The 16614-nt window shown below is 43.5% G+C and overlaps 1 long non-coding RNA gene across 1 annotated transcript in view; it reads right to left on the bottom strand.

Annotated features, from left to right (window-relative positions):
* The window catches only part of LOC307181409, a 1096443-nt gene that overhangs the window by 792549 nt on the left and 287280 nt on the right, over positions 1–16614 (bottom strand). The window contains exon 3 of the long non-coding RNA XR_013826707.1: positions 7358–7439. This is a non-coding gene — a long non-coding RNA (uncharacterized lncRNA). The remainder of the gene's footprint in view (positions 1–7357; positions 7440–16614) is intronic.

Genomic DNA, 16614 nt, shown 5'->3' on the forward strand with positions numbered 1-16614 from the left:
CCAGGTTTAAGGTATTCTTCCTTCAGCTAAAACATGCATGTGGAACCTAGAATATGGTCAACCATGTGATCGGGAGACATGTTCAAATATGTCTCAGTTTTCGTACCCTGGTACTCGGGTGCAACATTCCAGACGCTTTACTAACACTTTCCCGACTTGGAGAGTCAGTCCCTCTAACCTCCTGTTTGGCCCAGTTTGCAATTTCTGCGGAAGTTGAACAGGAATAGCGAGAACCAATGAGAGACTAGCTGGAGGTGTCTGGACGGGCAAATTTAACTCTCATTTCCCACCAGGAAGAGGAATTAACCAAAGGCGCAGCGTGCCATGCCGGAACCAGATTAGGGCCTGAAGCCATCCTGCGGTGTTGCGGCCAGGTCACAAGAAAGCGAGTGGAAGAAAGGAGCTCAGGGGCACTGTAATTCACAAACCTGCAGAGTTATAAATGACAGCTATCGTCCAAAAATATACTGAAGTAAGGCTGCCAAGAGGACTTGAAAGCGGGGCAGAATTGCAGGAAACCGATTTCAGGAGGTAGACTGGAATTGCATTCAAAGCATAGGAAAAGAGGCAGAACGTTCACAATGATGCACTTGGCCAAAAAGGGCGTATGCATTTTTTCCTGAATATATTCAGGGAAAAACGCATACGCCCTTTTTGGCCAACCAAGCAAACTTGCAAAGGAAATCTGCACTACAATGAAGTCTCACTTCCCCCCGGTCAAAAGGGCCATCTGAAAAAAGTGTAAAATCCAGAAAGGCAGGACAGGCCATGGAGAACTGGGAGCCTTGTTATGCTGATGGGCGGGATGTAAATTGCCAACAGACACTCGGGAGAAGTGTATGGTGTTTCCTGAAACATCTAAAAAACAAAGCAACAGAGCCTAGGGCACTTCCACTTATGGTCCTATAGATTAGGGAAATTAAAATCAAAAAGACACAGCCACCCCAAAGTTTGGGACGTCTCTGTTTACAAGAACCTCGTTTACAGTACAAGTTCAACATCGCAGAAAGTGAAAAATGGATAAAGAAGTTGTGGTATTCACTTACAAAGCAATATCACTCAGCAATGAAATCTATGTCATCAGGCCCTTAGCAGCACAATGAGTGGATTCAGGTATGATGATTCTAACTGAAATAAGTCACACAGAAAAAGAAACATCATAAGTTATCAGTAATACACGGAATGTAAACTTGGCTACACAGGAACTGAATTACAGAACAGAACAGGGTCTCAAATTTAGAAAACCAACTTATGCTTACTTAAGGGGAAAGGTGAGTTGGGGTGCTGCATAAAACCAGAGATTGAAATGAGCACAGATAAAGTTCCTTAAGCCAAGTATGGAATAGACAAGAGCTACTCCTTGCTCAACGAAATGGACTCAACACCGCATATTAAACGTCTAAGAATGTACCTGACTAGTAAGTATCTTAAAACCTATGGATTGCTATGTCTCCAAAAGAGAATCAAGCATGTGTACAGGGGCATAAACGCAGCAGTGATAGGATTGGAGAGGTTCGGTGAGCAAATGAAGACCCTTTGAAGTCATATGGCATGGTACCCATTCCACGGGTCTCAACTCTCCAGGTTTAAGGTATTCTTCCTTCAGCTAAAACATGCATGTGGAACCCAGAGTATGATCAACCGTGTGACCGGGAGACATGTTCAAATATGTCTCAGTTTTGTTCCCCTGGTACTCGGATGCAACATTCCAGATGCTTTACGAACACTCTCCCGAATTGGAGAGTCAGTGCCTTTAACCTCCTGTTTGGCCCAGTTTGCAATTTCTGCGGAAGATGAACAGGTATAGGGACAACCAATGAGAGACTAGCTGGAGGTGTCTGGACGGGCAAATTTAACTCTCATTTCCCACCAGGAAGAGGAAATAACCAAAGGCTCAGCGTGCCGTGCCGGAACCAGATTAGGGCCTGAAGCCATCCTGCGGTGTTGCGGCCAGGTCACAACAAAGCGAGTTGAAGAAAGGAGCTCAGGGGCACTGTAATTCACAAACCTACAGAGTTATAAATGACAGCTATCGTCCAAAAATATACTGAAGTAAGGCTGCCAAGAGGACTTGAAAGCGGGGCAGAATTGCAGGAAACCGATTTCAGGAGGTAGACAGGAATTGCATTGAAAGCATAGGAAAAGAGGCAGAACGTCCACAATGATTCACTTGGCCAAAAAGGGCATATTCGTTTTTTCCTGAATATATTCAGGAAAAAACACATACGCCCTTTTTGGCCAACCAAGCAGGCTTGCAAAGGAAATCTGCACTACAATGAAGTCTCACTTCCCCCCGGTCAAAAGGGCCATCTGAAAAAAGTGTAAAATCCAGAAAGGCAGGACAGGCCATGGAGAACTGGGAGCCTTGTTATGCTGATGGGCGGGATGTAAATTGCCAACAGACACTCGGGAGAAGTGTATGGTGTTTCCTGAAACATCTAAAAAACAAAGCAACAGAGCCTAGGGCACTTCCACTTATGGTCCTATAGATTAGGGAAATTAAAATCAAAAAGACACAGCCACCCCAAAGTTTGGGACGCCTCTGTTTACAAGAACCTCGTTTACAGTACAAGTTCAACATCGCAGAAAGTGAAAAATGGATAAAGAAGTTGTGGTATTTCCTTACAAAGCAATATCACTCAGCAATGAAATCTATGTCATCAGGCCCTTAGCAGCACAATGAGTGGATTCAGGTATGATGATTCTAACTGAAATAAGTCACACAGAAAAAGAAACATCATAAGATATCAGTAATACACGGAATGTAAACTTGGCTACACAGGAACTGAAACACAGAACAGAACAGGGTCTCAAATTTAGAAAACCAACTTATGCTTGCTTAAGGGTAAAGGTGAGTTGGGGTGCTGCATAAAACCAGAGATTGAAATGAGCACAGATAAAGTTCCTTAAGCCAAATATGGAATAAACAAGAGCTACTCCTTGCTCAACGAAATGGACTCAACACCGCATATTAAACGCCTAAGAATGTACCTGACTAGTAAGTATCTTAAAACCTATGGATTGCTATGTCTCCGAAAGAGAATCAAGCATGTGTACAGGGGCATAAACGCAGCAGTGATAGGATTGGAGAGGTTCGGTGAGCAAATGAAGACCCTTTGAAGTCATATGGCATGGTACCCATTCCACGGGTCTCAACTCTCCAGGTTTAAGGTATTCTTCCTTCAGCTAAAACATGCATGTGGAACCCAGAGTATGATCAACCGTGTGACCGGGAGACATGTTCAAATATGTCTCAGTTTTGTTCCCCTGGTACTCGGATGCAACATTCCAGATGGTTTACGAACACTCTCCCGAATTGGAGAGTCAGTGCCTTTAACCTCCTGTTTGGCCCAGTTTGCAATTTCTGCGGAAGATGAACAGGTATAGGGACAACCAATGAGAGACTAGCTGGAGGTGTCTGGACGGGCAAATTTAACTCTCATTTCCCACCAGGAAGAGGAAATAACCAAAGGCTCAGCGTGCCGTGCCGGAACCAGATTAGGGCCTGAAGCCATCCTGCGGTGTTGCGGCCAGCTCAAAAGAAAGCGAGTTGAAGAAAGGAGCTCAGGGGCACTGTAATTCACAAACCTACAGAGTTATAAATGACAGCTATCGTCCAAAAATATACTGAAGTAAGGCTGCCAAGAGGACTTGAAAGCGGGGCAGAATTGCAGGAAACCGATTTCAGGAGGTAGACAGGAATTGCATTGAAAGCATAGGAAAAGAGGCAGAACGTCCACAATGATTCACTTGGCCAAAAAGGGCATATTCATTTTTTCCTGAATATATTCAGGAAAAAACACATACGCCCTGTTTGGCCAACCAAGCAAACTTGCAAAGGAAATCTGCACTACAATGAAGTCTCACTTCCCCCCGGTCAAAAGGGCCATCTGAAAAAAGTGTAAAATCCAGAAAGGCAGGACAGGCCATGGAGAACTGGGAGCCTTGTTATGCTGATGGGCGGGATGTAAATTGCCAACAGACACTCGGGAGAAGTGTATGGTGTTTCCTGAAACATCTAAAAAACAAAGCAACAGAGCCTAGGGCACTTCCACTTATGGTCCTATAGATTAGGGAAATTAAAATCAAAAAGACACAGCCACCCCAAAGTTTGGGACGCCTCTGTTTACAAGAACCTCGTTTACAGTACAAGTTCAACATCGCAGAAAGTGAAAAATGGATAAAGAAGTTGTGGTATTTACTTACAAAGCAATATCACTCAGCAATGAAATCTATGTCATCAGGCCCTTAGCAGCACAATGAGTGGATTCAGGTATGATGATTCTAACTGAAATAAGTCACACAGAAAAAGAAACATCATAAGATATCAGTAATACACGGAATGTAAACTTGGCTACACAGGAACTGAAATACAGAACAGAACAGGGTCTCAAATTTAGAAAACCAACTTATGCTTGCTTAAGGGTAAAGGTAAGTTGGGGTGCTGCATAAAACCAGAGATTGAAATGAGCACAGATAAAGTTCCTTAAGCCAAATATGGAATAGACAAGAGCTACTCCTTGCTCAACGAAATGGACTCAACACCGCATATTAAACGCCTAAGAATGTACCTGACTAGTAAGTATCTTAAAACCTATGGATTGCTATGTCTCCGAAAGAGAATCAAGCATGTGTACAGGGGCATAAACGAAGCAGTGATAGGATTGGAGAGGTTCGGTGAGCAAATGAAGACCCTTTGAAGTCATATGGCATGGTACCCATTCCACGGGTCTCAACTCTCCAGGTTTAAGGTATTCTTCCTTCAGCTAAAACATGCATGTGGAACCCAGAGTATGATCAACCGTGTGACCGGGAGACATGTTCAAATATGTCTCAGTTTTGTTCCCCTGGTACTCGGATGCAACATTCCAGACGCTTAACTAACACTCTCCTGACTTGGATAGTCAGTCCCTTTAACCTCCTGTTTGGCCCAGTTTGCAATTTCTGCGGAAGATGAACAGGAATGGGGAGAACCAATGAGAGACTAGCTAGAGGTGTCTGGATGGGCACATTTCACTCTCCTTTCCCACCAGGAAGACGAATTAACCAAAGGCTCAGCGTGCCATGCCGGAACCAGATTAGGGCCTGAAGCCATCCTGCGGTGTTGCGGCCAGGTCACAACAAAGCGAGTTGAAGAAAGGAGCTCAGGGGCACTGTAATTCACAAACCTACAGAGTTATAAATGACAGCTATCGTCCAAAAATATACTGAAGTAAGGCTGCCAAGAGGACTTGAAAGTGGGGCAGAATTGCAGGAAACCGATTTCAGGAGGTAGACAGGAATTGCATTGAAAGCATAGGAAAAGAGGCAGAACGTCCACAATGATTCACTTGGCCAAAAAGGGCATATTCGTTTTTTCCTGAATATATTCAGGAAAAAACACATACGCCCTTTTTGGCCAACCAAGCAAACTTGCAAAGGAAATCTGCACTACAATGAAGTCTCACTACACCCCGGTCAAAAGGGCCATCTGAAAAAAGTGTAAAATCCAGAAAGGCAGGACAGGCCATGGAGAACTGGGAGCCTTGTTATGCTGATGGGCGGGATGTAAATTGCCAACAGACACTCGGGAGAAGTGTATGGTGTTTCCTGAAACATCTAAAAAACAAAGCAACAGAGCCTAGGGCACTTCCACTTATGGTCCTATAGATTAGGGAAATTAAAATCAAAAAGACACAGCCACCCCAAAGTTTGGGACGCCTCTGTTTACAAGAACCTCGTTTACAGTACAAGTTCAACATCGCAGAAAGTGAAAAATGGATAAAGAAGTTGTGGTATTTACTTACAAAGCAATATCACTCAGCAATGAAATCTATGTCATCAGGCCCTTAGCAGCACAATGAGTGGATTCAGGTATGATGATTCTAACTGAAATAAGTCACACAGAAAAAGAAACATCATAAGATATCAGTAATACACGGAATGTAAACTTGGCTACACAGGAACTGAAATACAGAACAGAACAGGGTCTCAAATTTAGAAAACCAACTTATGCTTGCTTAAGGGTAAAGGTGAGTTGGGGTGCTGCATAAAACCAGAGATTGAAATGAGCACAGATAAAGTTCCTTAAGCCAAATATGGAATAGACAAGAGCTACTCCTTGCTCAACGAAATGGACTCAACACCGCATATTAAACGTCTAAGAATGTACCTGACTAGTAAGTATCTTAAAACCTATGGATTGCTATGTCTCCGAAAGAGAATCAAGCATGTGTACAGGGGCATAAACGCAGCAGTGATAGGATTGGAGAGGTTCGGTGAGCAAATGAAGACCCTTTGAAGTCATATGGCATGGTACCCATTACACGGGTCTCAACTTTCCAGGTTTAAGGTATTCTTCCTTCAGCTAAAACATGCATGTGGAACCCAGAGTATGATCAACCGTGTGACCGGGAGACATGTTTAAATATGTCTCAGTTTTGTTCCCCTGGTACTCGGATGCAACATTCCAGATGCTTTACCAACACTCTCCCGAATTGGAGAGTCAGTGCCTTTAACCTCCTGTTTGGCCCAGTTTGCAATTTCTGCGGAAGATGAACAGGTATAGGGACAACCAATGAGAGACTAGCTGGAGGTGTCTGGACGGGCAAATTTAACTCTCATTTCCCACCAGGAAGAGGAAATAACCAAAGGCTCAGCGTGCCATGCCGGAACCAGATTAGGGCCTGAAGCCATCCTGCGGTGTTGCGGCCAGGTCACAACAAAGCGAGTTGAAGAAAGGAGCTCAGGGGCACTGTAATTCACAAACCTACAGAGTTATAAATGACAGCTATCGTCCAAAAATATACTGAAGTAAGACTGCCAAGAGGACTTGAAAGTGGGGCAGAATTGCAGGAAACCGATTTCAGGAGGTAGACTGGAATTGTACTGAAAGCATAGGAAAAGAGGTAGAACGTCCACAATGATGCAGTTGGCCAAAAAGGGCGTATGCGTTTTTTGCTTCAGGAAAAAACGCATACGCACTTTTTGGCCAACCAAGCAAGCTTGCAAAGGAAATCTGCACTACAATGAAGTCTCACTTCCCCCCGGTCAAAAGGGCCATCTGAAAAAAGTGTAAAATCCAGAAAGGCAGGACAGGCCATGGAGAACTGGGAGCCTTGTTATGCTGATGGGCGGGATGTAAATTGCCAACAGACACTCGGGAGAAGTGTATGGTGTTTCCTGAAACATCTAAAAAACAAAGCAACAGAGCCTAGGGCACTTCCACTTATGGTCCTATAATTAGGGAAATTAAAATCAAAAAGACACAGCCACCCCAAAGTTTGGGACACCTCTGTTTACAAGAACCTCGTTTACAGTACAAGTTCAACATCACAGAAAGTGAAAAATGGATAAAGAAGTTGTGGTATTTACTTACAAAGCAATATCACTCAGCAATGAAATCTATGTCATCAGGCCCTTAGCAGTACAATGAGTGGATTCAGGTATGATGATTCTAACTGAAATAAGTCACACAGAAAAAGAAACATCATAAGATAGCAGTAATACACGGAATGTAAACTTGGCTACACAGGAACTGAATTACAGAACAGAACAGGGTCTCAAATTTAGAAAACCAACTTATGCTTGCTTAAGGGTAAAGGTGAGTTGGGGTGCTGCATAAAACCAGAGATTGAAATGAGCACAGATAAAGTTCCTTAAGCCAAATATGGAATAGACAAGAGCTACTCCTTGCTCAACGAAATGGACTCAACACCGCATATTAAACGCCTAAGAATGTACCTGACTAGTAAGTATCTTAAAACCTATGGATCGCTATGTCTCCGAAAGAGAATCAAGCATGTGTACAGGGGCATAAACGCAGCAGTGATAGGATTGGAGAGGTTCGGTGAGCAAATGAAGACCCTTTGAAGTCATATTGCATGGTACCAATTCCACGGGTCTCAACTCTCCAGGTTTAAGGTATTCTTCCTTCAGCTAAAACATGCATGTGGAACCTAGAGTATGATCAACCATGTGATCGGGAGACGTGTTCAAATATGTCTCAGTTTTCCTCCCTGGTACTCGGGTGCATCATTCCAGACGCTTAAGTAACACTCTCCCGACTTGGAGAGTCAGTCCCTTTAACCTCCTGTTTGGCCCAGTTTGCAATTTCTGCGGAAGATGAACAGGAATAGCGAGAACCAATGAGAGACTACCTGGAGGTGTCTGGACGGGCAAATTTAACTCTCATTTCCCACCAGGAAGAGGAAATAACCAAAGGCTCAGCGTGCCGTGCCGGAACCAGATTAGGGCCTGAAGCCATCCTGCGGTGTTGTGGCCAGCTCAAAACAAAGCGAGTTGAAGAAAGGAGCTCAGGGGCACTGTAATTCACAAACCTGCAGAGTTATAAATGACAGCTATCGTCCAAAAATATATTGAAGTAAGGCTGCCAAGAGGACTTGAAAGCGGGGCAGAATTGCAGGAAACCGATTTCAGGAGGTAGACTGGAATTGCATTGAAAGCATAGGAAAAGAGGCAGAATGTCCACAATGATGCACTTGGCCAAAAAGGGTGTATGTCTTTTTTCCTGAATATATTCAGGAAAAAACGCATATGCCCTTTTTGGCCAACCAAGCAAACTTGCAAAGGAAATCTGCACTACAATGAAGTCTCACTTCCCCCCGTTCAAAAGGGCCATCTGAAAAAAGTGTAAAATCCAGAAAGGCAGGACAGGCCATGGAGAACTGGGAGCCTTGTTATGCTGATGGGCGGGATGTAAATTGCCAACAGACACTCGGGAGAAGTGTATGGTGTTTCCTGAAACATCTAAAACACAAAGCAACAGAGCCTAGGGCACTTCCACTTATGGTCCTATAGCTTAGGGAAATTAAAATAAAAAAGACACAGCCACCCCAAAGTTTGGGACCCCTCTGTTTACAAGAACCTCATTTACCGTACAAGTTCAATATCACAGAAAGTGAAAAATGGATAAAGAACTTGTGGTACTTACGTACAATGCAGTATCACTCAGCAATGAAATCTATGTCATCAGGCCCATAGCAGCATAATGAGTGGATTCAGGTATGATGATTCTAACTGAAATAAGTCACACAGAAAAAGAAACATCATAAGATATCACTAATACACAGAATGTAAACTTGGCTACACAGGAACTGAGTTCCAAAACAGAACAGGGTCTCAAATTTACAAAACCAACTTATTCTTGCTTAAGGGGAAAGGTGAGTTGGGGTGCTGTATAAAACCAGAGATTGAAATGAGCACAGATACCGTTCGATAAGCCAAATATGTATTAAACAAGAGCTACTCCTTGCTCAATGAAATGGACTCAACACCCCAGATTAAACGCCTAAGAATATACCTGACTAGTTAGAATCTTAAAACCTATGGATTGCTATGTCTCTGAAAGAGAATCAAGCGTGTGTATAGCAGCATAAACGCAGAAGTGATAGGATTGGTGAGGTTCGGTGAGTAAATACAGACCCTTTGAAGTCATACTGCATGGTACCCATTCAATGGGTCTCAACTCTCCAATTTGAAGGGATTCTTCCTTCAGCTAAAACATGCATGTGGAACCCAGAGTATGATCCACCGTGTGATCGGGATACGTATTCAAATGTGTCAGTTTTCGTCCCCTGGTACTCGGGTGCAACATTGCAGACGCTTTACTAACACTCTCCCGACTTGGAGAGTCGGTCCCTTTAACCTCCTGTTTAGTCCAGTTTGCAATTTCTGTGGAAGATGAACAGGAATAGGGAGAACCAATGAGAGACTAGCTGGAGGTGTCTGGACGGGCAAATTTAACTCTCATTTCCCACCAGGAAGAGGAATTAACCAAAGGATCAACGTGCCGTGCCAGAAACAAATTAGGGCCTGAAGCAATCCTGCGGTGTTGCGGCCAGCTCACAAGAAAGCGAGTTGAAGAAAGGAGCTCAGGGGCACTGTAATTCACAAACCTGCAGAGTTATAAATGACAGCTATTGTCCAAAAATATATTGAAGTAAAGCTGCCAAGAGGACTTGAGAGCGGGGCAGAATTGCAGGAAACAGATTTCAGGAGGTAGACTGGAATTGCATTGAAAGCATACGAAAAGAGGCAGAACGTCCACAATGATGCACGTGGCCAAAAGGGGCGTATTCGTTTTTTCCTGAATATATTTCCTGAAGTCAGGAAAAAACGTATACCCTCTTTTTGGCCAACCAAGCAAACTTGCAAAGGAAATCTGCACTACAATGAAGTCTCACTTCCCCCCGGTCAAAAGGGCCATCTGAACAAAGTGTAAAATCCAGAAAGGCAGGACAGGCCATGGAGAACTGGGAGCCTTGTTATGCTGATGGGCGGGATGTAAATTGCCAACAGACACTCGGGAGAATTGTATGGTGTTTCCTGAAACATCTAAAACACAAAGCAACAGAGCCTAGGGCAATTCCACTTATGGTCCTATAGCTTAGGGAAATGAAAATCAAAAAGACACAGACACCCCAAAGTTTGGGACGCCTCTGTTTACAACAACCTCGTTTACCGTACAAGTTCAACATCGCAGAAAGTGAAAAATGGATAAAGAAGTTGTGGTATTTACTTACAAAGCAATATCACTCAGCAATGAAATCTATGTCATCAGGCCCTTAGCAGCACAATGAGTGTATTCAGGTATGATGATTCTAACTGAAATAAGTCACACAGAAAAAGAAACATCATAAGATATCAGTAATACACGGAATGTAAACTTGGCTACACAGGAACTGAATTACAGAACAGAACAGGGTCTCAAATTTAGAAAACCAACTTATGCTTGCTTAAGGGGAAAGGTGAGTTGGGGTGCTGCATAAAACCAGAGATTGAAATGAGCACAGATAAAGTTCCTTAATCCAAATATAGAATACACAAGAGCTACTCCTTGCTCAACGAAATGGACGCAACACCGCATATTAAACGCCTAAGAATGTACCTGACTAGTAAGTATCTTAAAACCTATGGATTGCTATGTCTCCAAAAGAGAATCAAGCATGTGTACAGGGGCATAAACGCAACAGTGATAGGATTGGAGAGGTTCGGTGAGCAAATGAAGACCCTTTGAAGTCATATTGCATGGTACTCATTCCACGGGTTTCAACTACGCAGGATTAAGGTATTCTTCCTTCAGCTAAAACATGCATGTGGAACCTAGAGTACGACCAACTATGTGATCGGGAGACGTGTTCAAATATGTCTCAGTTTTCGTACCCTGGTACTCGGGTGCAACATTCCAGACGCTTTACTAACACTCTCCCGACTTGGAGAGTCAGTCCCTTTAACCTCCTGTTTGGCCCAGTTTGCAATTTCTGCGGAAGATGAACAGGAATGGGGAGAACCAATGAGAGACTAGCTGGAGGTGTCTGGACGGGCAAATTTCACTCTCCTTTCCCACCAGGAAGACGAATTAACCAAAGGCTCAGCGTGCCGTGCCGGAACCAGATTAGGGCCTGAATCCATCCTGCGGTGTTGCGGCCAGGTCACAAGAAAGTGAGTTGAAGAAAGGAGCTCAGGAGCACTGTAATTCACAAACCTGCAGAGTTATAAATGACAGCTATCGTCCAAAAATAGACTGAAGTAAGACTGCCAAGAGGACTTGAAAGCGGGGCAGAATTGCAGGAAACCGATTTCAGGAGGTAGACTGGAATTGCACTGAAAGCATAGGAAAAGAGGCAGAACGTCCACAATGATGCACTTGGCCAAAAAGGGCGTATGCGTTTTTTGCTTCAGGAAAAAGCGCATACGCCCTTTTTGGCCAACCAAGCAAGCTTGCAAAGGAAATCTGCACTACAATGAAGTCTCACTTCCCCCCGGTCAAAAGGGCCATCTGAAAAAAGTGTAAAATCCAGAAAGGCAGGACAGGCCATGGAGAACTGGGAGCCTTGTTATGCTGATGGGCGGGATGTAAATTGCCAACAGACACTCGGGAGAAGTGTATGGTGTTTCCTGAAACATCTAAAAAACAAAGCAACAGAGACTAGGGCACTTCCACTTATGGTCCTATAATTAGGGAAATTAAAATCAAAAAGACACAGCCACCCCAAAGTTTGGGACACCTCTGTTTACAAGAACCTCGTTTACAGTACAAGTTCAACATCACAGAAAGTGAAAAATGGATAAAGAAGTTGTGGTATTTACTTACAAAGCAATATCACTCAGCAATGAATTCTATGTCATCAGGCCCTTAGCAGCACAATGAGTGGATTCAGGTATGATGATTCTAACTGAAATAAGTCACACAGAAAAAGAAACATCATAAGATAGCAGTAATACACGGAATGTAAACTTGGCTACACAGGAACTGAATTACAGAACAGAACAGGGTCTCAAATTTAGAAAACCAACTTATGCTTGCTTAAGGGGAAAGGTGAGTTGGCGTGCTGCATAAAACCAGAGATTGAAATGAGCACAGATAAAGTTCCTTAAGCCAAATATGGAATAGACAAGAGCTACTCCTTGCTCAACGAAATGGACTCAACACCGCATATTAAACGCCTAAGAATGTACCTGACTAGTAAGTATCTTAAAACCTAGGGATTGCTATGTCTCCGAAAGAGAATCAAGCATGTGTACAGGGGCATAAACACAGCAGTGATAGGATTGGAGAGGTTCGGTGAGCAAATGAAGACCCTTTGAAGTCATATTGCATGGTACCAATTCCACGGGTCTCAACTCTCCAGGTTTAAGGTATTCTTCCTTCAGCTAAAACATGCATGTGGAACCTAGAGTATGATCAACCATGTGATCGGGAGACGTGTTCAAATATGTCTCAGTTTTCCTCCCTGGTACTCGGGTGCATCATTCCAGACGCTTAAGTAACACTCTCCCGACTTGGAGAGTCAGTCCCTTTAACCTCCTGTTTGGCCCAGTTTGCAATTTCTGCGGAAGATGAACAGGAATAGCGAGAACCAATGAGAGACTACCTGGAGGTGTCTGGACGGGCAAATTTAACTCTCATTTCCCACCAGGAAGAGGAAATAACCAAAGGCTCAGCGTGCCGTGCCGGAACCAGATTAGGGCCTGAAGCCATCCTGCGGTGTTGTGGCCAGCTCAAAACAAAGCGAGTTGAAGAAAGGAGCTCAGGGGCACTGTAATTCACAAACCTGCAGAGTTATAAATGACAGCTATCGTCCAAAAATATATTGAAGTAAGGCTGCCAAGAGGACTTGAAAGCGGGGCAGAATTGCAGGAAACCGATTTCAGGAGGTAGACTGGAATTGCATTGAAAGCATAGGAAAAGAGGCAGAATGTCCACAATGATGCACTTGGCCAAAAAGGGTGTATGTCTTTTTTCCTGAATATATTCAGGAAAAAACGCATATGCCCTTTTTGGCCAACCAAGCAAACTTGCAAAGGAAATCTGCACTACAATGAAGTCTCACTTCCCCCCGTTCAAAAGGGCCATCTGAAAAAAGTGTAAAATCCAGAAAGGCAGGACAGGCCATGGAGAACTGGGAGCCTTGTTATGCTGATGGGCGGGATGTAAATTGCCAACAGACACTCGGGAGAAGTGTATGGTGTTTCCTGAAACATCTAAAACACAAAGCAACAGAGCCTAGGGCACTTCCACTTATGGTCCTATAGCTTAGGGAAATTAAAATAAAAAAGACACAGCCACCCCAAAGTTTGGGACGCCTCTGTTTACAAGAACCTCGTTTACAGTACAAGTTCAATATCACAGAAAGTGAAAAATGGATAAAGAACTTGTGGTACTTACGTACAATGCAGTATCACTCAGCAATGAAATCTATGTCATCAGGCCCGTAGCAGCATAATGAGTGGATTCAGGTATGATGATTCTAACTGAAATAAGTCACACAGAAAAAGAAACATCATAAGATATCACTAATACACAGAATGTAAACTTGGCTACACAGGAACTGAGTTCCAAAACAGAACAGGGTCTCAAATTTACAAAACCAACTTATTCTTGCTTAAGGGGAAAGGTGAGTTGGGGTGCTGCATAAAACCAGAGATTGAAATGAGCACAGATACAGTTCGATAAGCCAAATATGTATTAAACAAGAGCTACTCCTTGCTCAATGAAATGGACTAAACACCCCAGATTAAACGCCTAAGAATATACCTGACTAGTTAGAATCTTAAAACCTATGGATTGCTATGTCTCTGAAAGAGAATCAAGCGTGTGTACAGCAGCATAAACGCAGAAGTGATAGGATTGGTGAGGTTCGGTGAGTAAATACAGACCCTTTGAAGTCATACTGCATGGTACCCATTCAATGGGTCTCAACTCTCCAATTTGAAGGGATTCTTCCTTCAGCTAAAACATGCATGTGGAACCCAGAGTATGATCCACCGTGTGATCGGGATACGTATTCAAATGTGTCAGTTTTCGTCCCCTGGTACTCGGGTGCAACATTGCAGACGCTTTACTAACACTCTCCCGACTTGGAGAGTCGGTCCCTTTAACCTCCTGTTTAGTCCAGTTTGCAATTTCTGTGGAAGATGAACAGGAATAGGGAGAACCAATGAGAGACTAGCTGGAGGTGTCTGGACGGGCAAATTTAACTCTCATTTCCCACCAGGAAGAGGAATTAACCAAAGGAACAACATGCCGTGCCAGAAACAAATTAGGGCCTGAAGCAATCCTGCGGTGTTGCGGCCAGCTCACAAGAAAGCGAGTTGAAGAAAGGAGCTCAGGGGCACTGTAATTCACAAACCTGCAGAGTTATAAATGACAGCTATCGTCCAAAAATATATTGAAGTAAAGCTGCGAAGAGGACTTGAGAGCGGGGCAGAATTGCAGGAAACAGATTTCAGGAGGTAGACTGGAATTGCATAGAGAGCATACGAAAAGAGGCAGAACGTCCACAATGATGCACGTGGCCAAAAAGGGCGTATTCGTTTTTTCTTGAATATATTTCCTGAATATATTTTCCTGAATATATTTCCTGAAGTCAGGAAAAAACGTATACCCTCTTTTTGGCCAACCAAGCAAACTTGCAAAGGAAATCTGCACTACAATGAAGTCTCACTTCCCCCCGATCAAAAGGGCCATCTGAACAAAGTGTAAAATCCAGAAAGGCAGGACAGGCCATGGAGAACTGGGAGCCTTGTTATGCTGATGGGCGGGATGTAAATTGCCAACAGACACTCGGGAGAATTGTATGGTGTTTCCTGAAACATCTAAAACACAAAGCAACAGAGCCTAGGGCAATTCCACTTATGGTCCTATAGCTTAGGGAAATGAAAATCAAAAAGACACAGACACCCCAAAGTTTGGGACGCCTCTGTTTACAACAACCTCGTTTACCGTACAAGTTCAACATCGCAGAAAGTGAAAAATGGATAAAGAAGTTGTGGTATTTTCTTACAAAGCAATATCACTCAGCAATGAAATCTATGTCATCAGGCCCTTAGCAGCACAATGAGTGTATTCAGGTATGATGATTCTAACTGAAATAAGTCACACAGAAAAAGAAACATCATAAGATATCAGTAATACACGGAATGTAAACTTGGCTACACAGGAACTGAATTACAGAACAGAACAGGGTCTCAAATTTAGAAAACCAACTTATGCTTGCTTAAGGGGAAAGGTGAGTTGGGGTGCTGCATAAAACCAGAGATTGAAATGAGCACAGATAAAGTTCCTTAATCCAAATATAGAATACACAAGAGCTACTCCTTGCTCAACGAAATGGACTCAACACCGCATATTAAACGCCTAAGAATGTACCTGACTAGTAAGTATCTTAAAACCTATGGATTGCTATGTCTCCAAAAGAGAATCAAGCATGTGTACAGGGGCATAAACGCAACAGTGATAGGATTGGAGAGGTTCGGTGAGCAAATGAAGACCCTTTGAAGTCATATTGCATGGTACCCATTCCAAGGGTTTCAACTACGCAGGATTAAGGTATTCTTCCTTCAGCTAAAACATGCATGTGGAACCTAGAGTATGACCAACTATGTGATCGGGAGACGTGTTCAAATATGTCTCAGTTTTTGTACCCTGGTACTCGGGTGCCACATTCCAGACGCTTTACTAACACTCTCCCCACTTGGAGAGTCAGCGCCTTTAACCTCCTGTTTGGCCCAGTTTGCAATTTCTGCGGAAGATGAACAGGAATAGGGAGAACCAATGAGAGACTAGCTGGAGGTGTCTGGACGGGCAAATTTAACTCTCATTTCCCACCAGGAAGAGGAAATAACCAAAGGCTCAGCGTGCCGTGCCGGAACCAGATTAGGGCCTGAAGCTATCCTGCGGTGTTGCAGCCAGCTCAAAAGAAAGCGAGTTGAAGAAAGGAGCTCAGGGGCACTGTAATTCACAAACCTGCAGAGTTATAAATGACAGCTATCGTCCAAAAATATACTGAAGTAAGGCTGCCAAGAGGACTTGAAAGCGGGGCAGAATTGCAGTAAACCGATTTCAGGAGGTAGATTAGAATTGCAGTGAAAGCATAGGAAAAGAGGCAGAACGTCCACAATCATGCACTTGGCCAAAAAGGGCATATGCGTTTTTTCCTGAATATATTCAGGAAAAAACGCATACGCCCTTTTTGGCCAACCAAGCAAGCTTGCAAAGGAAATCTGCACTACAATGAAGTCTCACTTCCCCCCAGTCAAAAGGGCCATCTGAAAAAAGTGTAAAATCCAGAAAGGCAGGACAGGCCATGGAGAACTGGGAGCCTTGTTATG

This window comes from Stenella coeruleoalba (assembly GCF_951394435.1).
Source record: "Stenella coeruleoalba genome assembly, contig: scaffold_83, whole genome shotgun sequence".
Classification (NCBI taxonomy): Eukaryota; Metazoa; Chordata; class Mammalia; order Artiodactyla; family Delphinidae; genus Stenella; species Stenella coeruleoalba.